Source organism: Bombina bombina, chromosome 4 (genome assembly GCF_027579735.1).
Source record: "Bombina bombina isolate aBomBom1 chromosome 4, aBomBom1.pri, whole genome shotgun sequence".
In the NCBI taxonomy this organism is placed as follows: domain Eukaryota; kingdom Metazoa; phylum Chordata; class Amphibia; order Anura; family Bombinatoridae; genus Bombina; species Bombina bombina.
In genome coordinates, this window is record NC_069502.1 from 149,013,684 (window position 1) to 149,040,787 (window position 27,104).

The following is a 27,104-nucleotide window of genomic DNA, read 5'->3' on the forward strand; positions in this document are numbered from 1 at the left end:
CAAGAACCTCTCATTTATTGATGCCATGACAGTACCACAGCATTGGAAAGCAAAGATTACAACATGCACACTGCATTCAGAGAAGTCTCAAAGCAATGTGAGTGAAGTCCAACATTTGTAAATTTAAAAAACATGTATCTAGACTAATATATATATATATATATATATATATATATATATATATATATATATATATATATATATATATATATATATACAGTATATACGGTATATATTAAAAACATATAGACTGCACTCACTGGATTTGTAAAAAAAAAAAAAGGAAATTTATGCTTACCTGATAAATTTATTTCTTTTTCGATACGATGAGTCCACGGATTTCATCCTTACTTGTGGGATATCGCCTCCTGGTCAGCAGGAGGAGGCAAAGAGCACCACAGCAGAGCTGTATAAATAGCTCCTCCCTTCCCTCCCAACCCAGTCATTCGACCGAAGTTAGGAAGAGAAAGGAAAAGCCGAGGTGCAGAGGTGTTACCTGTCACATTAGAACAGGGCGGGCCGTGGAATCATCGTATCGAAAAATAAATAAATTTATCAGGTAAGCATAAATTTCCTTTTCTTTTTCAAGATATGATGAGTCCACGGATTTCATCCTTAATTGTGGGATACAATACAAAAGCTATAGTACACGGATGAAACGGGAGGGATGAGACAGGTAACCTAAACGGAAGGCACCACTGCTTGAAGAACCTTTATCCCAAAAACAGCCTCAGCCGAGGCAAAAGTATCAAATATGTAAAATTTTGAAAAAAAGAGTGAAGAGAAGACCAAGTTGCAGCCTTGCAAATCCGACCAACAGAGGCATTAATTTTTTAATGCCTATGAGGAAACAACGACCCCAGGGGAATGATTCATACTTCCTTCAGGAGGCTGCTGTCCAGCAGACTCAAAAGTAAAACGGATGATACTCTTCAGTCCCTGGGAGGTAGATCGCCGACAGATGGCAGGAGAGATTCTCCACCCACTGAAGTATCCTGGCTACTTCGTTCATCGCCAAGGAACTCCTTGTTACTCCCTGATGACTGTTGTAAGCCACTGTCATTATGTCATCTGACTGGAATCTGATGAAATTGGCCGAGGCCAACTGAGGCCAGGTCCGAAGCACATTAAATGTTGCTCTGACCTCTAGGATGTTGATGGAAAGGAGAGACTCGTTTGAGTCCATACTCCCTAAGCTCTTAAGAAGTTCCAGACTGTTCCCCATCCTAATAGACTGGCATCCATTGTCACAATCTCCCCTGAGAGCCTGTGAAAGCATGTCCCCTGGGATAGATGCTCCATCAACAACCACCATAGAAAGATTCCCTCGTCTCCTGAGCTATGGATATTCAATGGGACAAATCTGGATAATCACTATTCCTCCGCCTGAGCATGCGCAGCAGCAGAGACCTGAAATGAAAACGAGCAAACGGAATGATGTCCATTGCCGCCATCATCAATCCGATAACCTCCATGCACTAAGCCAATGACGGCCGAGGATTGTACTGAAGAGCTCGACATGTATTCACAATCCTTTACTTTCTGACCCCCGTCAGAAAAATTCCCATGGATATAGAGTCGATGAGAGTTCCAAGGAAGGGTACCCTAGTCTGTGGAATCAATAAACTCCTCTCTAGATTTACCTTCCACCCGTGAGTTCTCAGGGAGGATAGCACAATGTCGGTATGGGACATCGATAGTTGACAAGATGACGCTTGGATTAGAATCCAGATAAGGCGCCACCGCAATGCCCTGCGGTCTTAGAACCGCCAGAAGAGACCCCAGAATCTCAGTGAAAATTCTGGGTGCCGTGGCCAGACCGAAAGGGAAAGCCACAAACTGAAAAGGTTTGTCCAGAAAGTCAAACCTCAGGAACTTAAGATGATCTCTGTGGATAGGAACCTGAAGATATGCATCCCTTAGATCCACTGTCATCAAAAATTGACCCTCCAGATCAATGAAAGAATGGTCCTAATAGATTCCATTTTGAAGATGGAACTCTGAGAACCTTGTTTAGACTCTTGAGGTCTAAAATAGGTCTGAAAGTTCCCATCTTGAGGACTACAGACTCGATAAAGCCCCTGTCCCTGTAATGGAACGGGACATATCACTCCCAAAGAAGAGAGGGCTATCCCACAATGTAAGAACGCCTCTCATTGTATCTGGTTTGCAGATATTCTTGAAAGAAGAAATCTTCCTCGTGGAGAAGAATTTCCGATCCAGTTTGTATCCCTGAGACAGGAACCCTGAACATCCTGCACACAAGCCCGAATGATAAGGAAGTCTGCCCCCTACAAAATTTGGTCCCGGATCGAGGGCAAAATCCCTCATGCTGACTTGGATTCAGCAGCAAGTTATCTCAAATTATCTACCAATGTTCCAAGAATGGTTGGGTTTCCCAGCGGCTTGAATTGCGAATAGATTCCTTCTTGCTTAGAAGTAGGAAATACCCTCGCCAGGACCAAACAAAGTCTTTCCCTTGTAAGGAATTGCCAGGAGCCTAGACTTTGATGATACATCTGGATATTCTTTAAAGAAATCTCAGTCCTCAGAGATTCTTCAAAAACATTGAAGCAATATGCTGTCACACAAGTGTGCACGCAGCCGGTTGCAATAGCAAACCTTGGAGAACATAGATCTTTAGAAGTAGACCCTCCAACTATCCCCAATAGGAATAGTAGATTGCTAGGCCAAGACGGAAATAGCCCCCTCCACTTTAGGGACCGTCCGTCCAGATTTCCTGACAGCGTCAGCTATCGGGAACATCTTCCTGAAAATTGGAAAATCCCAAAGTATCTCCCTCCTTCAGTAATATGGAGGAAGCATTGGAAATAGTAACTACTGAAAAACTTCCTCAAGGAATGTTTCCTACCTCGTGGAAACAAAACATATAAGGCACCATAACTCCGAATGGAGTGTAAAAGGAAGCGCAGGGCTCTGTATGTGGCCAGAAAATTCCATGGGACACTATAGGAGAAAAGAATGGCCTAACTTGACCACTGTCACCTATTCATAATAGCAATCTCCTTAGAGAGAGTAGGTACATAATTTATTTATTTTTTTTATTTTTTTTTAAAAGGTACACACAAAAAATGAAAACTGTCTTAACAAGAAACCTCATTATGTACGCTATTGTTCCATCCAAAATCACAAAGGATGAATGAACAAATGAACAACTGAAATTCTTTCATAAGATTTGCAAAGAAAAAGACGTTACTGTCTCTTTAAATCTTGAAAGAAACTTTTTTACGTGCATTTATTGCATCCTAAGACACCAAGGATGAAATAACAAATAAACAGCTGAATTCATTAAATAAAAATAACAGATGGAAAAAACGTTACTGTCCCTGTGTAAATATTAAACAGTAACTTTTTCTTTAAACATGCAGGGTTGGAATGATTAACAAAGAAATCTGCAGCAGCTCTCAAATCATGCTGAAGTGCCCAACCCAAATGTAAATAACATAAGGCTCATTAAGTACTTCATAGAGTAATGTCAATTAACCCCTTATTCCCTTTTGTGCAAGACACATTGAGAAAAATGAGATACATAAAAGCAGTCAAACTGCACTGCCACAGCATGTTATACACGCAATGAAAGTTAACAACACTGGACTGTGTGAGATGCTCTGCCCCGGTATCTACGTGAAGGAGAAGAGCGAAATCCCACACAGTTGTCACAGAGTTCCCCCCCTCGTGGGCGTGAAGACGCTCCAACTCCCGGCACTTGTATGCCCTAAAGATAGAGAAAGCGCCCGAAAGTGACGCAAACTAACAACTTCGCCCATCGTGGGCGTGAATACTCTCCAACTCCCGGCACTTGTATGACTATGCCCTGGAGATAGAGAAAGCGCCCGAAAGCGGCACAAACTAGCAACTCCGCCCATCGTGGGCGTGTAACCAACAATTTCCAGGTCGCCATTAAAACGTTGTTATAGATAGGCCACCGGTAGATAGTTAAACTGTACCCTCAGATACATATTGGGGACAATCAGGCCACCGCATGTCATGCAGCACAATAAATCAACAAAGAGTGACCTGACCCATACACCAGTTTGAAACGATAAATGTTATAGCATCACCATTTAACATTTGTAGCCTGGAAAACCAAAAGCGGAACCAGCTCCTGGACGTTATAGACATAACTGACATGCATAAAATTAGCTGCCATAGACCTCTCCAACTAGGAGAGGTGACTTGACCCATCACATTAAGAGCCCTATTTCTTAGCCCTTGCTTATGTGACTGCCCTGTAGCGTAGTGTGTAACTGCTGGATTTTTAGCCCCTGCTAAGTATGTGTTGTCCCTCCTGTTACATGTAGGAGTCCTGACCACATAAATAAAGTGCTCCACTTCTCTGAGATCCATCAGAATAAAAAGTCAGCATTTACCTTGAAAGCTGTGCGACAGCATGGCAGTCCAGCAGGTTTTCAGAGGTCCTCTCCCTCTCATAGCCCTGTAGACTAAAATTAGCATGAGTTAAAAGGGCTCAGGCTGTCTGTATTAGGGCAGCAAATATGTATAGGAGGCGCAGTGAGAATTATGTCCCACCAGTTCCTATTGCTTTAAAGCCACCAAATGCCCTACTGTAGAGACTGATCAGGTCTAGGCTACACCCCAGAACAAAGTAGCACTCACTAGCACTACTTTAAAAATAATAAACTCTTGATTGAAGAAGCTAATCTAACACCTCACTTTGCCTCTTCCTATCACTAACACAGGCAAAGAGAATGACTGGGTTGGGAGGGAAGGGAGGAGCTATTTATACAGCTCTGCTGTGGTGCTCTTTGCCTCCTCCTGCTGACCAGGAGGTGATATCCCACAAGTAAGGATGAAATCTGTGGACTCATCGTATCTTGAAAAATAAATAGATTTATTTTGTTATATCATAGTGTCGTTTCAGTATCCACAAACCCCTTCCTCAGACCAAACAAAATAAATCAATTTTTTTTCACAAATTCAGTAAGTGCAGTCCATCAGGCCCATTTATCAAGCTCCGTACAGAGCTTGAAGGGCCGTGTTTCTGGCGAATCTTCAGACGCACCAGAAACACAACTTATGAAGCAGCGGTCACAAAGACCGCTGCTCCATAACCCTGTCCGCCTGCTCTGAGCAGGCGGACAGGAATCGCCGGAAATCAACCCGATCGAATACGATCGGGTTGATTGATACCTCCCTGCTGGCGGCCGATTGGCCGCGAGTCAGCAGGGGGCGGGGTTGCACCAGCAGCTCTTGTGAGCTGCTGGTGCAATGTTAAATGCGGAGAGCCTACTGCTCTCCGCATTTAGCAAGGTCTTGCGGACCTGATCTGCAGTGTCGGATGAGGTCCGCAAGCCCTTTGATAAATGGGCCTGCATATGTTTTACTATTGAAATGTAATCCTGACTAAGCAAACTAGTCGTTGACTACCTGGCAGTTGGAGTACAGATACTTGTGGGATTTATATGTATATTTATATATATAACAATGGAGTATGTCTGCGCTTAGGAATGTGGTACTAATACTAAGAGAGGAACCTATGCTCAGTATAGAATACAATGCAATACAAAGATATATAAATATAAAACTATATGAATATAAAACCACTACAAATGGGTTATACAGATATAAATTATGTGAGATATATATATATATATATATATATATATATAAATATATAAATGTAGTCCGTATAACTAGGTTTCCAAACCAGTTAAGCAAAGGTGTAGTAATAACAGGCTGTCTCCAATAATGTCCAGTTTCTATAATATATGACAGTTCCACAGATGCCTGCACTCTCGGCTGCTTCGTCTAAGGTGGGATTCTCCTCTCCAGAAAGAAGATTCTCCCCAAGGTGTCCTGGAAAAATAGAAAGTGGACAAGCGCACAAGAAGGCACTCCTGGTGTAGATTGTTTGTTACAAGGTTATTCACTATAAAAGATGTATAGATGCACACTCACGTGGTTTAACCTCATCCAATATGAGGTAAAGATAAGGCACTTGTTTTAAAGTTGATATCTACTTCTGGTCTCCATGTAGTTCCTGCTTCAGTCTTGTTTCCACTTTGTCCTTTTGAAAGCCAAAGACACTCTCCCAAGGAGCGGTAGATACCGGGCCTTCCGGTGGGCGGAACGGTGTGTTGACCTCATATTGGATGAGGTTAAACCACGTGAGTGTGAATCTATACATCTTTTATAGTGAATAACCTTGTAACAAACGATCTACACCAAGAGTGCCTTCTTGTGCGCTTGTCCACTCTCTATTTTTCCATATATATATATATATATATATATATATATATATATATATATATATATATATATATATATATATATATATATATTGGACAAATATTACTATGGTTTACTAGTCAGGGGTTAAAAGCTACTAGCCCAGAGAGGAAAAGTTACTAGTCTTCTCAATGTTAAAGATAGGAAAAGGTCAAATTTATAAGTTATCCAGTAGTAGTGGACTGGAAATTTCAAGCCCTGTTTACATGCAATATATATATATATATATATATATATATATATATATATATATATATATATATATAATATAATATAATAATAATAATAATATTATATGTTTTTTTCTTTTGCTCAAAATGAACAAAAAAAAAAATAGCCATGTTACATTTGTATTCAACTAAATTTTAAGCAACTTTCCAATTTACTCCTATTATCAATTTTTATTCGTTCTCTTTGTATTTTTATTTAAATGTAAGCTTAGGAACCGGCCCATTTTTGGTTCAGCACCTGGGTAGCGCTTTCTGATTGGTGGCTACATTTAGCCACCAATCAGAAAGCACACTACCCATGTGCTGAACCAAAAATGGGCCGGCTCCTATGCTTAAATTCCTGCTTTTTCAAATAAAAATACCAAGAGAACTAAGAAAAATTAATAGGTATTAAATTGATAACAGTAAATTAAAAAGTTGCATAAAATTGCATGTTCTGATTTATTAAAGTTTTATGTTGACTAGACTATTCCTTTAATGTCCACTACAAATAAAGTTAGTTTTAATGATGATGTTTAAGTTATATATAGAAATTATACAAATTCACGCAATTCACTCCCATGAAACATCATTCCTTAAAATGTGTCAATAAATATCGTTTGCTATGTTTTTTGTGTATAACATTGCTGCATCAATACTGAACATGGCCATGCAGAGACCATAATTTATGTGCTACGTCTGGAAAACATGCTGCGAAACAGAAAAGTAATTATGCATGCTGCTATGGAATCTGTCCTTTTATATAGGACTTAAAGGGACATGAAACCCAAATTTTTTCTTTCAAGATTTAGAAAGAGCATGCAATTTTAAACAACTTTCTAATTTACTTCTATTATCTAATTTGCTTCATTCTCTTGATATACTTTGCTGAAAAGCATATCTAGATAGGCTTAGTAGCTGCTGATTGGTTGCTGCACATAGATGCCTCATGTGATTGGCTCATCCATGTGCATTGCTATTTCTTCAACAAAGGATATCTAAAGAATGAAGCAAATTAGATAATAGAAAGTAATTTGAATGTTGTCTAAAATTGTATTCTCTACTTGAATCATGAAAGAAAATTTTTGGGTTTAGTGTCCCTTTAAGGACATGAAACCCACACTTTTTTCTTTCATGGTTCAGATAGAGCATAGAATTTAAAAAAAAAAATCAATTTAATTCTACTATTTCCTTCATTCTCTTGCATTAACTACTGTGAGCTAGCTGAGCACATTGGGTGAACCAATGACAAGAGGCACATATGTACAGCCACCAATCAGCAACTAGCTCCCAGTATTGCATCAGCTAGCTCCTAGTAGTGCATTGCTATTCTTGAGCATACCTAGGCATGCTTTTCAACAAAGGATACCAAAAGAAGAAAGCAAATTAAAAAATATAAGTTAATTGGAAAGTTGTTGGATCATACTCAGTAGCACTAGCTTCTTTAAAGGGATAAAAAGGTCAAAACTGAAATGTGTATGGGTGCATTTAAATTTGAAACAGAAGCATTTTTGCAATATACTTCAATTAGTAAAAATGTTTCTAGTAATAGTTACTGTTTTCTGCGGCATACGCACATATCCTGCGAGGGCCCATGCAACAGTATTCAAACATCATGCCTTCACCGAGGGTCAGTGGTGGCTTGTATGACACAAAAATGTCTTCAAACAAAAGTGTGGATAGTGCTAGGCTGACATATTAATTGCTATCAACAGATCATCTATATAACGCTTATAGAGTACGAGGTTTGCACCGAGATCGCCCCTGTTGAAGAAACTTTCTTCCCATAAAGTTTATGGGAGTATGGGAAGAAAGTTTCTTCAACAGGGGCGATCTCGGTGCAAACCTCGTACTCTATAAGCGTTATATAGATGATCTGTTGATAGCATGGAAGGGCCCTGAGTGGGAACTAACAAAACTACTTGAGGAGATGAATAATAACTATAACGGTTTAAAATTTGTATGTAATTCTAGTAAAGAAAAAAAATGTTTTTCTTGATTTAGAAATTATGGTAATTGATAATAAATTGGAGACCCAAACACACTTCAAAAAAGTAGACTGTGATAACCTAATACATGCGAATAGTTGTCATCTTGGGTTATGGAAAGAGAATATCCCATATAGTCAGAGCCTGCGTATAAGAAAACATTGCTCCAGAATTGAGGATTTTGAACATCAAGTGGTGACACTAGCAGACAAATTTAACATAAGAGGTTATAATGAAAAGAATGTTACGCAAGCAATTCAAAAAGCAAGAGTAACAAATAGAGAGAATCTTTTGGAATATAAAATAAAAGACAGCAAAAAATGATACAATCAGAGTCCCTTTTATAACCAATTACAATGCAGATCACAATTTGATTAAAAAAATAATCAATAAAAACTGGCACCTTTTAAAAGAGGATAATATCATAGGAGACCAATTGGCAGATAAACCAACATTTATTTTCAAAAGAGCAAAGAATTTCAAAATGGTAATGGCCCCAAGTGAACTAAAACAGAAGAAAACTGCTAAAAACCAAGTAGATATAGAAGGAAGGAGAGTAGCAGGCTTTTTTTCCATGCTACTTCTGTAAGGCGTGCACACATAGCTCCAAAATAAAAAATCTTAAAATCAATGAATCAGCTGATGATATCACCATTAAAGAAATAATTAGATGTACACATAAAAATATTATATACGTACTAAAATGCACTTGCAATTTATTCTATTTCGGTGAGACCAAAAGATGTCTCAGGGATAGAATAAGGGAACATCTGTTATGTATAGAGAAAGAAAAAGAGGACACTTTTTTGTATAAACACTTTAAGGAAATTCATCATGGGAACACAAAGGATTTAATGTACTGGGGAATTCACAAAATCAAAGGCCATTGGAGAGGAGGCAATACAGAGAAAAATCTTCTTATAAAAGAAGCTGAATTTATTTATAAATGTGACACCCTATATCCTAGAGGTCTCAATTCAGAATTGGACCTCTCCCCTTTTTTATTTGAATAATCACTACTATTTTCACTTAATATGGATGTATCACATAGTAAAATATCTGTCATCTTCATTTTTCACTTTATACCACTTTGATTATAGAATTTCTTTCACTTTTCCAAATGCTGTTTTAGGTATAACATATATGTTAATAAGATAGCTAACAACTAAGGGCTGTTTATGAAAACATGTTTAGGCGATCTTTAGTAATATAATATGCTTTTGGTGGTCCAATACAAAGTTATTTGCAGACAAAAATAATGTGTGAACGTAGGTATACCACCTTAAAGAATGAGGAGCTAACACCATCTATAGAACAGGCATTCTTTTGGATTATCTCCAATTATAATCAAGTACATGTCTTTATAATGATTGCAGACAAAAAGCTATATTTGTATTTGTATATACCTCCTTAAAAAACGGGAACTGAATACCACCTTAAGAAAAGGCACCAATTTGGATTTCCACCAATCATAATCAAGGATATCCCTTTATAAGGGCTCTTACATGTGCCACAACTATCTTGAAAAAGCCCATAAAAGGGTGAAACGCGTCGTGTGTCGCAGTGTAACAGTGTGATACATTGTTTTATACCTTTATTCTCATCAATTGTCAAAATTTAACCCGGGTTATTTTTCACATTGAGGATTCTACAAAGATCACTTTACAGTAAACATCTGGGAGCTGCGGTTGGAAGGGCAATTATATACCCACTTCAGACTCCCCTCCTGCGTGCATAAGCACTAAGTGCAGGGTCCCCCTTTTTGGTGAATTAAACGGCAACAGCTGAGAACAGAGGAATAATCGGCTTTCCCCTTCACTGGAATAACGCATGTGACGTCAGATGCCGAGAACACTACAGTGTTACCCGCTCGAGGCAAATGCCTAGCGCGAGTAAGCCGACTTCAGTATAACATAAAAGGGTAACGTACCATATATTTGTAAAAGGAACACAATCCTCAACTTGTAGAAAATAGAGGTATACTCTTTGTCATTAAGTACTATATGAAAGCGGTGCTTTTGATGTTTGGAATTTAACGTTGGACAGTTACCGTCCTTTTCATCTGCATTTTAACACCTAATGTACTCAGCTGACATTTGTCTTTCTATACTAGTTGTGGACTTGCTCTTTTGAACAGAGTGTAACGAGTGATGAGCAAATACCTAACTTGTCTGCAATCCTAAGGTCTAACCTTTAACAATTAATTTAAGTCAGTACCTTGTGGTAATATATATCTCTAGAGGATTCATTTTTAGAATAATTAATATGCCAGCCTAGCACTATCCACACTTTTGTTTTAGGAATCTTTTTTATGTTTTAGACTTTTTAAATCATATTGCTACAGGGAGATGTCCCTTTTATAAACTGGAATCATTCTTTTTTGTTTTAATAAATGTTTGATATATGATATTAGTGTTGATATCTTTGGCTCTTAGCGCCTTCCCTTAACTTCTTTTTTCTCATCCACTGTTACTTTAAGACAATTAAGTGGGGATATTGTCTTTCTAGGGGAGTGTATGATATCTTCTGTTCTAGCGCACCTCTATTTATAATATTACAAATGATGTCTTCACAGAAGAAATACACACCACTGGCAGCATTTTAGCAGGCATGGTGCCTTAAAACTGGTCCACAGCCCTTGTAGGATATGTGTGTATGCCACAGAAAAACAATGATAACTTTTACTACAAGCACTTTTGCTAATGGAAGTATATTGCAAAAATGATTCTATTTCAAATTGAAATGCACTCAGGCAAATTTCAATTTTTACTTTTCTATCCTTTTAATAGCTGTGAACCGGCTTTCACCATTGGTCATATGCACACGACATTATCCACAGGGCCTGAAAATAAATGCCCAGCAATTAGCCTCATACATGAAACGATGGCTCACCTAATTAATACATTTGTTCTGGAGATTTAAACACACATGCCTGAGACCTGTATTTAGGGGCACGTCCCATGAAAGAAACAATTTATGGCACGCTTTCTCAAACATAGAGCAATCTGGCTTTCCAAATGATACAGACATTGTGCTGTAAAATGTTCTCTTTTTTTATTGTGTTCCTGTTGTAATGTATTCAATTGTTTACAAATAGCTCATTTACCTTTATTTTGTCATTTAAAATAGCTGTTGTGCCTGCAGTGTTGGCTTTAGAAAAGCTATATAAGGAAAAGGATGCGGCAGAAATAAGCCTCCATGTGTAGGGTTTCCACCTCGGCCATGTTTTCCTGGACACTTATGAGTTACACACGCTGCAGGGTGGGAAGGGAGGAACCTGTATTGTGCTGTTTATCAGCATTATTCATGTAATGTCTAGAGGCACAATACATGTTGCACCCTGCTTACCCAGCAACATGCGTAACTCATAAGTGAAAACATGGCCGAGGTGGCAACCCTATCCATGTGTGTAATGGGAGAAAGAAAGCCCAGGCCATTTAAAAGGGTGTTCCTGCAACAGATTTGAATACAATGATCTCTTATCAGTTATTTGCCTGAGTACATTGTCCCTTTAAGGCCCACAGGTTTTGCATTGAATATCAGTCCAAATGGCCTGTGTCTACTTTCTACACTCACTCTGCATACCATAGTTGTTATAAACCTAAACCTCTGTTAAAACCATTTTCTAGAAAGAGTGTCACTTTACTGACTAGGAGAGACCTATACCATGTACCAAACATGTAATTAAAGCGATGACTTTGCATGTTTTGGATTTTTCTACACATTTATATTGAATGTCTTCCTGGCTCTTCAATATTATGTTTGCCTTCTTATTTTGTATATACATTTGCCAACCTCTACTTTAACTAATCCAAAAAAGGCCATTTGGAATTATTAGCACCACCCTCTTATAGTATCAAATATAATAAGTGTCTGTGCAACCAATCCGTACTACAAGTCATAGAGTCCCATGAAGTATCCATTAGCTCAACCTAAAGGATGAGAATACATGTAAAAACAGAATTTATGCTTACCTGATAAATTGCTTTCTCCAACGGTGTGTCCGGTCCACGGCGTCATCCTTACTTGTGGGGAATATCTCTTCCCCAACAGGAAATGGCAAAGAGTCCCAGCAAAGCTGGCCATATAGTCCCTCCTAGGCTCCGCCCACCCCAGTCATTCGACCGACGGACAGGAGGAAAAATATAGGAGAAACTATATGGTACCGTGGTGACTGTAGTTAGAGAAAATAATTCATCAGACCTGATTAAAAAACCAGGGCGGGCCGTGGACCGGACACACCGTTGGAGAAAGCAATTTATCAGGTAAGCATGAATTCTGTTTTCTCCAACATTGGTGTGTCCGGTCCACGGCGTCATCCTTACTTGTGGGAACCAATACCAAAGCTTTAGGACACGGATGAAGGGAGGGAGCAAATCAGGTTACCTAAACGGAAGGCACCACAGCTTGCAAAACCTTTCTCCCAAAAATAGCCTCCGAAGAAGCAAAAGTATCAAATTTGTAAAATTTGGCAAAAGTGTGCAGTGAAGACCAAGTCGCTGCCTTACATATCTGATCAACAGAAGCCTTGTTCTTGAAGGCCCATGTGGAAGCCACAGCCCTAGTGGAGTGAGCTGTGATTCTTTCAGGAGGCTACCGTCCGGCAGTCTCATAAGCCAATCGGATGATGCTTTTAAGCCAAAAGGAAAGAGAGGTAGAAGTTGCTTTTTGACCTCTCCTTTTACCAGAATAGACGACAAACAAAGAAGATGTTTGTCTGAATTCTTTTGTAGCTTCTAAGTAGAATTTTAGAGCACGGACTACATCTAAATTGTGTAGCAAACGTTCCTTCTTTGAAACTGGTTTCGGACACAAAGAAGGTACAACTATCTCTTGGTTAATATTCTTGTTGGAAACAACCTTTGGAAGAAAACCAGGCTTAGTATGCAAAACAACCTTATCTGAATGGAACACCAGATAGGGCGGAGTACACTGCAGAGCAGATAACTCTGAAACTCTTCTAGCAGAAGAAATAGCAACCAAAAACAAAACTTTCCAAGATAATAACTTAATATCTATGGAATGTAGAGGTTCAAACGGAACCCCTTGAAGAACTGAAATAACTAGATTTAGACTCCAGGGAGGAGTCAAAGGTCTGTAAACAGGCTTGATCCTAACCAGAGCCTGAACAAATGCTTGAACATCTGGCACAGCTGCCAGTCGTTTGTGTAGTAAGACAGATAAAGCAGAAATCTGTCCCTTTAGAGAACTCGCAGATAATCCTTTATCCAAACCTTCTTGCAGAAAGGAAAGAATCTTAGGAATTTTTATCTTATTCCATGGGAATCCCTTGGATTCACACCAACAGATATATCTTTTCCATATTTTATGGTAAATCTTTCTAGTTACCGGTTTTCTGGCCTGAACCAGAGTATTTATCACAGAATCTGAAAACCCACTCTTTGATAGAATCAAGCGTTCAATCTCCAAGCCGTCAGCTGGAGGGAGACCAGATTTGGATGTTCGAATGGACCCTGAACAAGAAGGTCCTGTCTCAAAGGTAGCTTCCATGGTGGAACCGATGACATATTCACCAGGTCTGCATATTAAGTCCTGCGTGGCCACGCAGGAGCTATCAAGATCACCGAGGCCCTCTCCTGTTTGATCCTGGCTACCAGCCTGGGAATGAGAGGAAACGGTGGAAACACATAAGCTAGGTTGAAGGTCCAAGGTGCTACTAGTGTATCCACTAGAGTCACCTTGGGATCCCTGGATCTGGACCCGTAGCAAGGAACCTTGAAGTTCTGACGAGACGACATCAGATCCATGTCTGGAATGCCCCATAATTGAGTCAACTGGGCAAAGATCTCCGGGTGGATTTCCCACTCCCCCGGATGGAAAGTCTGACGACTCAAATAATCCGCTTCCCAGTTTTCCACACCTGGGATGTGGATCGCAGATAGATGGCAGGAGTGATCCTCCGCCCATTGTATTATTTTGGTCACTTCTTTCATCGCTAGGGAACTTCTTGTTCCCCCCTGATGATTGATATACGCAACAGTCGTCATGTTGTCTGATTGGAATCTTATGAATCTGGCCTTTGCAAGCTGAGGCCAAGCCCTGAGAGCATTGAATATCGCTCTTAGTTCCAGAATGTTTATCGGGAGAAGAGACTCTTCCCGAGACCATAGTCCCTGAGCTTTCAGGGATTCCCAGACCGCGCCCCAGCCCACTAGACTGGCGTCGGTCGTGACAATGACCCACTCTGGTCTGCGGAAGCTCATTCCCTGGGATAGATGGTCCAGGGTCAGCCACCAACGGAGTGACTCTCTGGTCTTCTGATCTACTTGAATCACTGGAGACAAGTCTGTATAGTCCCCATTCCACTGTTTGAGCATGCACAGTTGTAATGGTCTTAGATGAATTCGTGCAAAAGGAACTATGTCCATTGCTGCAACCATCAACCCTACTACTTCCATGCACTGAGCTATGGAAGGACGTGGAACAGAGTGAAGAACTTGACAAGTGCTTAGAAGTTTTGACTTTCTGACATCTGTCAGAAAAATCCTCATTTCTAAGGAGTCTATTATTGTTCCCAAGAAGGGAACTCTTGTTGACGGAGACAGAGAACTCTTTTCTATGTTCACCTTCCATCCGTGAGATCTGAGAAAGGCCAGAACGATGTCTGTATGAGCCTTTGCTTTTGAAAGGGACGACGCTTGTATTAGAATGTCGTCCAAGTACGGTACTACTGCAATGCCCCTCGGTCTTAGAACCGCTAGAAGGGACCCGAGTACCTTTGTGAAAATCCTTGGAGCAGTGGCTAACCCGAATGGGAGGGCCACAAACTGGTAATGTTTGTCCAGAAAGGCGAACCTTAGGAACTGATGATGTTCTTTGTGGATAGGAATATGTAGGTACGCATCCTTTAGATCCACGGTAGTCATAAATTGACCTTCCTGGATAGTGGGTAGAATCGTTCGAATGGTTTCCATTTTGAACGATGGTACCCTGAGAAATTTGTTTAGGATCTTTAAATCCAGAATTGGTCTGAAGGTTCCCTCTTTTTTGGGAACTACGAACAGATTTGAGTAAAATCCCATTCCTTGTTCCGTCATTGGAACAGGGTGTATCACTCCCATCTTTAACAGGTCTTCTACACAATGTAAGAACGCCTGTCTCTTTATTTGGTTTAAGGATAAGTGAGACATGTGGAACCTTCCCCTTGGGGGTAGTTCCTTGAATTCCAGAAGATAACCCTGAGAAACTATTTCTAGTGCCCAGGGATCCTGAACATCTCTTGCCCAAGCCTGAGCAAAGAGAGAGAGTCTGCCCCCTACTAGATCCGGTCCCGGATTGGGGGCTACTCCTTCATGCTGTTTTGTTAGCAGCAGCAGGCTTCTTGGCCTGCTTACCCTTGTTCCAGCCTTGCATAGCTTTCCAGGCTGGTTTGGGCTGTGAGGCATTACCCTCTTGCTTAGAGGATGCAGAATTAGAGGCCAGTCCGTTCCTGAAATTGCGAAAGGAACGAAAATTAGACTTATTCTTGGCCTTGAAAGGCCTATCTTGTGGAAGGTCGTGGCCCTTTCCCCCAGTGATGTCTGAGATAATCTCTTTCAATTCTGGCCCAAAGAGAGTTTTACCTTTGAAAGGGATGTTAAGCAATTTTGTCTTGGATGATACATCCGCTGACCAAGACTTTAGCCAAAGCGCTCTGCGCGCCACAATTGCAAACCCTGAATTTTTCGCCGCTAATCTAGCTAATTGCAAAGCGGCATCTAAAATAAAAGAGTTAGCCAACTTAAGTGCGTGAACTCTGTCCATAACCTCCTCATACGGAGTCTCTCTACTGAGCGACTTTTCTAGTTCCTCGCACCAGAACCACGCTGCTGTAGTGACAGGAACAATGCACGAAATGGGTTGTAGAAGGTAACCCTGCTGTACAAAAATCTTTTTAAGCAAACCTTCCAATTTTTTATCCATAGGATCTTTGAAAGCACAACTATCCTCGATAGGGATAGTAGTTTGCTTGTTTAGAGTAGAAACTGCCCCCTCGACCTTAGGGACTGTCTGCCATAAGTCCTTTCTGGGGTCGACCATAGGAAAAAATTTCTTAAATATAGGGGGGGGGAACAAAAGGTATGCTGGGCTTCTACCACTCCTTATTCACTATGTCCGCCACCCTCTTGGGTATAGGAAAAGCGTCGGGGTGCACCGGAACCTCTAGAAACTTGTCCATCTTGCATAATTTCTCTGGAATGACCAAGTTGTCACAATCATCCAGAGTAGATAACACCTCCTTAAGCAGTGCGCAGAGATGTTCTAATTTAAATTTAAATGTCACAACATCAGGTTCAGCTTGTTGAGAAATTTTTCCTGAATCTGAAATTTCCCCATCTGACAAAACCTCCCTCATGGCCACTTCAGATTGGTGTGAGGGTATGACAGAACAATTATCATCAGCGCCCTCCTGCTCTTCAGTGTTTAAAACAGAGCAATCGCGCTTTCTCTGATATGCAGGCTTTGCTGTGACTTTACCAAGCCCAGAGGGGAATACGATACCAAATGACGCCTTCTAGAAACTTTTCCAACTACTTTCAGGTCCTCACACATGCATCTGCATGTCTTGCTCTCAAAAACAACTGCGCAGTAATGGCGCGAAAATGAGGCTCAGCCTACAACTGGGAAGGCCCTCCCTGACTGGAAAAGGTGTCTAACATAGTACCTGACGTTAAAAAACGTTCCCCAAGTTTATAAGTGTGAATTATCAGCATAAACATGTATAAAATGTCCAAATAAAGCAATCGATTTAGCCCATAAAAGTGTCTACCAGTTTAATAGCCCATATTAAGCCCTTTATTCTGTTTGCTTGACTAAGAAAATGGCTTACCGGTCCCCATGAGGGGAAATGACAGCCTTCCAGCATTACACAGTCTTGTTAGAAATATGGCTAGTCATACCTTAAGCAGAAAAGTCTGCTAACTGTTTCCCCCAACTGAAGTTACTTCATCTCAACAGTCCTATGTGGAAACAGCAATCGATTTTAGTTACTGTCTGCTAAAATCATCTTCCTCTCACAAACAGAAATCTTCATCCTTTTCTGTTTCAGAGTAAATAGTACATACCAGCACTATTTTAAAATAACAAACTCTTGATAGTAGAATAAAAAAAACTACAACTAAACACCACATACTCTTAACCATCTCCGTGGTTGCCTGTGCAACGGCAAAGAGAATGACTGGGGTGGGCGGAGCCTAGGAGGGACTATATGGCCAGCTTTGCTGGGACTCTTTGCCATTTCCTGTTGGGGGAAGAGATATTCCCCACAAGTAAGGATGACGCCGTGGACCGGACACACCAATGTTGGAGAAATAGGGCTGAAAAGCTTGAGGCTCAGTAGAGATGTCATTGTTAGCAGCCCCCCACTAAAATACTCCTCTACCTCTCCCTATCTCCTCTCTTTTCTGCTAATGTATCACTTCTGCTCTCTCTCTGTGCAGCTAACATACAGATTTCTATGTCGCTAAACGTACGTATCTAGGGTTGCCACCTCGGCCATGTTTTCATGGACATGAGTTACGCATGCGGCAGGGTAAGCAGGGTGGAACTTGTATTGTGCCTCTCCACATCATATGAATAGCGCTGATGAACAGCACAATACATGTTCCTCCCTGCTTACCCTACAGCTTGTGTAACTCATAAGTGTCCATGACACTTATGAGTTACACATAAGTGCCTATGACATTTACCTTGTTTAAAATGCGTATATACACAATCTTTTTATTTCAAGAAACTTTGTTTTCTGGACCTTCAAGCACGTCTATGTTCAGAAACAAAAAATATTAAACATTTTTTTCTAAAAAAAATAGTGTAATTATTAAAACGTAATATTAATACTTAATGTGTGATAAAACGTAGGTTAATAAGGAATTAGCCTTTATCAAACCACACAGCTGAATATGCAAGTACACTGTGTATATGAGATGCAGATATTAGGTATGCAGGTAACCACTTCCCTGCAGAGAAAAAGTGCTTGCTATTGCACAATCGATCAAGTGAACAGCAGCAAGTCATTAAGAACCTATGTAAAATTAATTGCACTTCCATACACACATTCACATATATGTATATTTGCACAACCAATGTCCGTTCCCTTCCGCTGTTCCCCGGAACTGTCAGTGTATGGGAAATCCTTGTTCCTGGGGCTATGGTAGCCCTGAATGTCCAAAAAGCAAAAAGCGTTCTATTCCTAGAACTACGGCTCCTCTGAAGAGCCAAAGTACAATCCTATGATACCTCTACGCGTTTCTTCTGCTATCGTGCAGACTTTCTCAAGAGGATGAAGAGTCAAATGCTTTGGCTCTTCAGAGGAGCCGTAGTTCTAGGAATAGAACGCTTTTTGCTTTTTGGACATTCAGGGCTACCATAGCCCCAGGAACAAGGATTTCCCATACACTGACAGTTCCGGGGAACAGCGGAAGGGAACGGACATTGGGAAAAAAAGAAAAAAAGACAACTAGGCTGTGAAAACAGACCGGAGCAGCTGAGTATTTGGATATTTTACCCTAAAGGAGAAAGCTGTGTTTTTAAACTGCTGTATTATTAATAAAACATTGTAAGTGCATATTTTTAAGAGCAGCAGCGTTTGTGTTATTTATTGCACTTGAGTCTCTCTTTGCGCTTTTTTCTTTTTCAGAGTGAAAGTTTTTGCCCTACTTCATTTGGTGTGAAGGATCCATTTGGTAAACAAGCAGCAGAGGACTATAGTGATTAATGGACTGACATCTTTTGGAAAGTGGTAAAACGTTTTTGTTATTCCATTTGTTTTAATATTGATTTGTGTGTATTCTGTTTTGATTACCCTATAATTGCATACAGGGATTTGATTTATTTATTTAACATTTGTTGGATACCACACATGTTTTGTTGTAAAAATTGATAAACAGAATTGACATTAGCGATTTTATTATATTTTAAGAGGGAGTTAGCGCCACTTTTATTTATTTTTTGGTGGGTTATCAATGCACTACAGGGAGCTAGCCAAACACATCTGGTGAGCCAATGACAAGAGGCATATATGTGCAGCCACTAATCAGCAGCTAGCTCCCAGTAGTGTATTGCTGCTCCTGAGTGTACTTACGTATGCTTTTCAACAAACTATACAAAGAGAATGAGTCAAATTAGATAATAGAAGTAAATTGGAAACTTGTTTAAAATTGCATACTCTATATAGCATTAGTTTTCAGATCTGTCCTCAGGCCTCCCCAACAGGACAGTTTTTCAGGACTACTTTGATGAGAGCAGGTAAAATAACCATGTTTACTAATCAGCTGATTATTTCACCTATGCGCTAGTTCAGATATCCTCAAAATGTGGAATGCTAGGGAGTTTGAAAACCAGTGCTTTATAGGAAGCATTAAAGTTTAGTTTTAGTTAAATGTAGTGTCCCTTTAAATTGAAACTAATACAGCTTTATCAGTTAGTTGCATACTTTATCTTAATGACCAATGGCTGATAAAGACAACTGCCACATTACTATTGGCAGAAAGGGACATGATTAAATGTTTAAATGGATTGGAAAGTCAAAATTAAACTTGCCTGATTCAGATAGAGCATATAATTATAACACTTTTAAATTCACTTCTATTTTCAAATATGCTTCATTCTCTTGGTACCCCTTGTTGAAAAAGAATATGCACATATCCTACACTAGAGGGAGCTAGCTGCTGATTGGTACCTGCACACATTTGGCTCTTGTGATTGGCTAACTAGATGTGTTCCGCTAGCTGCCAGTAGTGCAATGCTGCTCCTACACCAAAGGATAACAAGAGAATGAAGCACATTTTATAATAGAAGTAAATTGGAAAGTTATTTAAAATTGTATGTTCTATCCAAATCATGAAATAAAATGTTGGGGTTCTCTATCCCTTTAAATATGTATTCAGGTTAGCAATACACAATGTGCACTGGCAGCCTATATACTATTTCTACATAAATGACAGCACAACACAGATAGCGTAGGGGAGCACATGTTCTTGCACTGGGACACTATTGTGATAGAGAAATGTTGCACAGCCGGGACATGAAAGTAAAAAAAAAAAAAAAAAGGTTTCATGGTTCAGACAGAGCCTGCAATTTGAAGAGACTTTACAATGTACTTATTATCAAATTTATTTTGTTCACTTAGTATCTTTTGTTGAAAAGCATACCTAGGTAGACCCAGGAGCACATATGCACTACATGGAACTAGCTTGTGATTGGTGGCTACACACATATGCCTCTTGTTATTGGCCTAGCAGATGCGTTTTGCTAATTTCCAGTAATGTATTGCAAGAGCTGAACAAATAAGTATAGGCAAACAGCAGTGAAATCATAAAATGCTGTAATACAAAGTATTTCCTTTTTGCACTTTTATGCTCTTTAAACCTTAACCATTTGAGTGCGAAACTGGATTTCATTTTTTTCAGTTTTTTACTATTTAAACTTTTTTTTTTTTTTACTTCCCCCCAGATCCCCAAGACTTATACCGTTTGAAAGGTTAGGCGATTACCTTTCCAACGGTGGGACTTTGGGGTCTGTAGCTGCTTAGATGTCTGAGATACAGGCATGCCCCCTTTCCCTATATTTTGTATTGTAAATTTTAAATAAAGTTGCGCGGTGACGTCACCACACATAACGGGAAGCCTCGCGATGCCTGTCACTATACAGGGTGGGAGTCGGTGGGAGCCACCAGATTGCTCTAAAGGTGGGTGAGTGCTAGCTAAATTTTAAGGTACCATAGCGCTGAAGATTGGTCATGCTGTTTATAAAACAACTGTAACACATTTTTAAATGTCCCTTTTTTAAACAAATAAATCTGATAAACAAAAGTTAGGTCATTTTCTTAAATGGAAAAAAAAAATCTTTCATCATTTAGAAAGAGCATGCAATTTTAAACAACTTTCTAATTTACTTCTCTTATATAAATTGCTTCACTCTTTTGATATTCCTTGCTGGAAAGCATATCTAGAAATGCTCAGTAGCTGCTGATTGGTGGCTGCACATAGATGCCTCGTGTGACTGGCTCACCCATGTGCATTGCTATTTCTTCAACAAAGGATATATAAAGAATTAAGCAAATTAGATAATAGAAGTAAATTGGAATATTGTTTAAAACTGTTTTCTCTATCTGAATCATAAAAGAAAAAATGTGGGTTTAATGTCCCTTGAAGCCAACAGTATGACAAGAGTTATATGTGCAGCCACAAATCCACAGCTACCTCCAAGCTCCTGAGCCTACCTAGATATAATTTTCAACAAAGGATACCAAGTTAACTGACCAAATTAGATAATAGAAGTAAATTGGAAAGTTGTTTAAAATTGTATTCTCTATCTGAATCATGAAGGAAAAATGTGAGGTTTCGTGTCCCTTTAACCTGCAAATCAAATTGCAGGTTTAGGTAATTTGCTGCATTTTGAAAACTTAGGTTATATGTTATGCTTTTTGGGACAAAGGACATTTTTTACACAAAAGCTAGAGGTGTTTAATGACCCTTCCAAGCAGGGTTGCCACCTCAGCCATGTTTTCCTGGACACTTATGAGTTACACATGCTGCAGGGTGTGCAGGGAGGAACGTGTATTGTGTTTCTGGACAGCACTATTCATATTCCTCCCTGCACACCCTGCAGCATGTGTAACTTATAAGTGTTCTGTATTTTAAGGGACGGGTGGCAACCCTACTTCCAAGAAACACCAACATATCATAAAATATTCCTCAGATGTTAAAACATACAATATGAAAGATTTGACCTTAACCAGACACAAAAGGTTTGTCATTATTAGAATGAGAGTATTCTTATAAAAGTAGAAAGCAGAGAAGAAGAAAACATAATTTATCAGGGTAATCAGGCAGGGCTCGACAAACCCTGGTGCCAGGGAGGGACTGAAGCCTTAAAATTAGTCTCTGGCGCCCTGGATTAGACTCCCAAGATGCCAATGGGTGTCCCCACTTCCCACCATCCACACATAAAATTTAGCATGATGAGGCTGGATCCTTTCTAGGCCTTGTAGATGTGAAATACAAGTTTTATTGTGTTGCTATATTATGTATGTTCATTTCTTGTTTTTATTTATTTTTATTTATAATAATATATATTTCTTGTTTTATTTTACAATATATGTATCTCATACAGATAGCTAAAAGTTGCTGGCTCCTATATTTATAGGCTGGCTCTTAGATTTTGAACAAATCTGTTGATCACTTAAGCAATGAGAAGAAAATTAGATTTATAAAATTATACAATAATTAAACAATAATGGAAAACAAAGACGGGTATAGTTTATATTCTTTGTCCTCACCAACATTGGCCAAGTTTCCATTGAGGCGGTAAAGTTTGCAAAATTTGGCAATTTTAAACAACATTCCAATTTACTTCTATTATCTAATGTGCTTCATTCTTTAGTTATTCGTTGAATAAATAGCAATGCACATAGGTGAACCAATCATACATGGCATCTATATGCAGCCACCAATCAGCAGCTACTGAGCCTATTTAGATATGCATTTCAACAAAGGACATCAAGAAAATGAAGCAAATTAGACAATAAAAGTAAGTTGGAAAGTTGTTTAAATCTGCATGCTCTTTCTAAATCATGTAAGAAAAAAAATTGGGTTTGTATGTCCCTTTAAGGGTTGTGAGAAACCAGATAAACATTTTTTTTTCTTTTTTTGGATGGGGATGATAAAAATAACAAAAACAGAAAAACAAAAGATCAACCTGTAAAATTAATTATTGCTTAATGAATTTGATATTCTTCAAAGAATAATATGTTGGTGTTTTAATGAAGAAAAAAAAACACACTTTAAAGGGACAGTCAAGTCCAAAAAAAACATGATTTAAATAGGGCATGCAATTTTAAACAACTTCCCAATTTACTTTTATCACCAATTTTGCTTTGTTCTCTTGGTATTCTTAGTTGAAAGCTAAACCTAGGAGGTTCATATGCTAATTTCTTAGACCTTGAAGACTGCCTCTAATCTGAATACATTTTGACCACTAGAGGGCATTAGTTCACATGTTTCATATAGATAACATTGAGCTCATGCACGTAAAGTGACCTAGTAGTGAGCACTGATTGGCTAAACTGCATGTCTGTCAAAAGAACTGAAATAAGGGGGCAGTCAGCAGAGGCTTAGATACAAGATAATTACAGAGGTAAAACGTGTATTATTATAACTGTGTTGGATATGCAAAACTGGGGAATGGGTAATAAAGGGATTATCTTTCTTTTTAAACAACAACAATTCTGGTGTTGTCTGTCCCTTTAATTAAGTATTGTTTAAAAAAAAAAAAGCAGAGCAGAAAAACCAGAGGAGAAGTAATTCATGTGTTTGCATACTAGTAGTGAAGACAAAATGCTTAACCCTACAACCATCCATAAATATAAATGGGATCTGAGTCTAAGCAGACCTGGCATATAACTCAGCACAATAATGTACTGCTTATACATTACTGTTACCACCTAAGGGAAAATGTGGCTTAGCCACAGTTGATGAGGATTCCAATTTTTATTTTATTTTTTTGTCAGGGCTCCTCTGATTCCAGACAAGCATTTAGGAGTGATCAGTTATGTTTTGTTCCCTATTGCATAGAATATATATATATATATATATATATATATATATATATATATATATATATATATATATATATATGTGTGTGTGTGTGTGTCCCTTAAATTTCAGACACAACCTATATTTTATTTATCATCATTGCTATGTTTAAGTTATAATAATATAACAAACAGCTAGCTCTATTTTAAATGATATTCTCTGATACATACATAAATCAAATAAATAATTGTGTTATATTTCTTATATATTATTTATTAATAATAAATAATAATAATGTTGTGTACAATTTGATTCTACTGTCTAATGGACTAAATAATATTATATTCCAGCTCATGGAGCTCCCTCCTATAGCTCAGGGGACCAGGACAGCATTTTTTTATCTGTAAATGTTTAATAATTATCTTACAATATTATAGCAGTTTTTTTTTATATGTAGGAGTACATCATTTTGTGTATTTACTATCCTTGCAAGTGAAAACATTCCAATGTGAACCCTTAAACAAAGATCAGACCCCCACCCCTTTTCTTTGACTTTTTATACCCCTATGCATTTTTACACATAATGAACAAATATAGGGCATGCTGCATTTCCAGGCTTGGATATCAAGGTCTACTTATGAAACAATTAATTACTGAAGCGTCTACAATATTGTGCAGTAGGGTAATAATTCCGTTTTGCAAATGGCTTCTTCACTAATTCCTTTTTAATTGTAAGTACTTTCGCTTATATTTATAGATCCAACTCCTGCATTCCACTGCACCTTCTAAAGCATATGCTGGTCAGCTCAGTATATAGAAAACAATTACTGCAATGGAAATATTTGATGGCCAACCAGAGGTAGCGTTAAGTGAACGGTAGTGTTATGATGTTATTAATGTACTTATATCAGGGGAAGAGGTGAACTTGAGGGTGTAGATATCAAATGTTCCTCATTCTCATTGGAAGGGGGGAATAAAACATACAAACGAATGGCTCACTGCAGTGCCAGCTATCATGCAGAGGAAGGGAATATGGGGGCACCCCTGAGATTAAACAATTAACTGTGCCTTCCATCCAGTTCAAACCGCAAAGAGAGATAGGCAAGAATCTAACAAATAACCTTAAACATGTCCAGAGGTCATATCTTCAAGACTCATTCTCTAAGCCAACAAAAATCAATATCAAGGTTCCACTGCCATTGATAAGCACATGCAATAGACTATTATGTTCTTAACCATATAACTATATCAAATTCCACAGCATTATGGATCTTGCAGTAAAATACTGAATTAACAAAAAGCAAAGTAATAGTAATATAAAAGCTACTGAAGTGTGTGGTACTGGGCATTTTAAATGAAATATAACATAAGAGTTGCATATTTTTTTAGTCATATATATATATATATATATATATTTATTTATTTATTTTTTATTTATTTTTTTGTTTCTCTACTGACTTGGATGGTTACAAGTGATACACATATATTTGTGTGTTTTTACATACAAACTTAAATAAGTATATATATACACACACATATGTGTATGTATAAAATGTATACATGCACATATGTGTGTGTATGTATGTGTATATATATATATATATATATATATATATACACACATATACACACATATGTATAAATGTAACATAGGATTATATAAATATAAGATTTTAAAGTGCATTAATATATTAATTTACAGTGATGATAAAGTGGTTTACAAACAAACTATTTACCCCTTAAAGACAGTATTAGCATACTACATTATTAAACCAACCATGCATGTTCAACACAAATATCTATTGAAGGATGATCACATATCAGTGAGAATCTAACAGTAGAGTCCCTAGTTTTCCATTAAGCACTTTACAGTTTAATGTGGATATGACCTTGTCTAGATGCATGTGCCCTGTTTATTCTAATAACCCAGCATATACAATTCAGCATTAGCACAAACCGCATTCTGCACAGCTTCCCATATCATTAGCTCGCAATGTTTGGAATCACATTACACAAATGTATAGTAGCGCATATAATGTGTGCTCCTGTAGAGGTGATGGCATTTGATTCCAGTCTGTATTTGCTTATTAAACACAGAGACAAGTGCAAAACGTAAAACGAACAGTGTGATATTTTATTTGATCGTAATAAAATAGAAATACACATGGACACCATGCATTTTCTTTGGGTTACTTTTGACTGGTCTACTATACGGTAACTTACAAAAAGCTTCCTATGTATTCTATTACAACAGATTTATTATTACTCATGCAGCATTTCCCACTAGCAGTCACAGCACAGAAAGTGCACGGTTCTGCACCAGGCTCACGGTAAGTGCCATACATTATCTTTGGTGGATTTGGACTCATTTGACAGAATGCACCCAGGCATATCTTATATAGAATTGACTGTGTCAGTGCAGGCATCACAGACCCCAACCCACGCACCTTGACAAATACATACATATCCTAATGCAAGCTATCATTTATAGAGGGACATCCATCTACTCCTTATATTTGCAGCATGGTAAATAAAGACAAAACCCTTCTGCAGCAGATGGAAACACTTACATGTAACTCTGTGCAGATCTTCCTTGGAAACGTACGGGAGATGGGCTTGTGGGGGTCTGAGGCAGAGTTTTGACAACTGATCCCAGCCGTGCTTGATTTAAATCCCCTCTTGGACACCGCTTGATCTCGGAGGCAGTGGCACAGGCTCAGCTTCTCTGCTGCAGAATTGGAAATCCCGGACAAAATCAAGGCTCCCTGTTGCCACAAAGCGCATGCGCACTAGCCTGCAGCCTCTCCTCTGCCACACTCCTCCTCTCCATAACTGTCTTCTCTACACTGCACACCTTTGTCTGTAGTCCTCCTCCCACTGCTAATGTGCACTCCTCTCTGCTGTCTGGATCTCCCCAATACTGACTATGGTAATCTATCTTTATGCATGTTCACGACCCCATCCCCCCTTTTGGCTCTTCTTGCTTCACGTAGCTGAAAACCTGACATAAATCATTTTTCTTACCCATCTACTTTGCCTAGAAATCAATGCACGACATCCAATTTTCTTTCAAGGCATATTCTTTAACACCTTGGCTGTGCGAT

The 27,104-nt window shown here is 38.8% G+C and overlaps 1 protein-coding gene across 1 annotated transcript in view; it reads right to left on the reverse strand.

Annotated features, from left to right (window-relative positions):
• Window positions 1–26,837, reverse strand: part of VSNL1 (visinin like 1) — a 441,462-nt gene extending 414,625 nt beyond the window's left edge. Inside the window, exon 1 of the mRNA XM_053709658.1 lies at window positions 26,571–26,837. The gene's annotated coding sequence lies outside the window, so the exon portion shown is untranslated. The remainder of the gene's footprint in view (window positions 1–26,570) is intronic.
• Window positions 26,838–27,104: the final 267 nt, after the last annotated feature.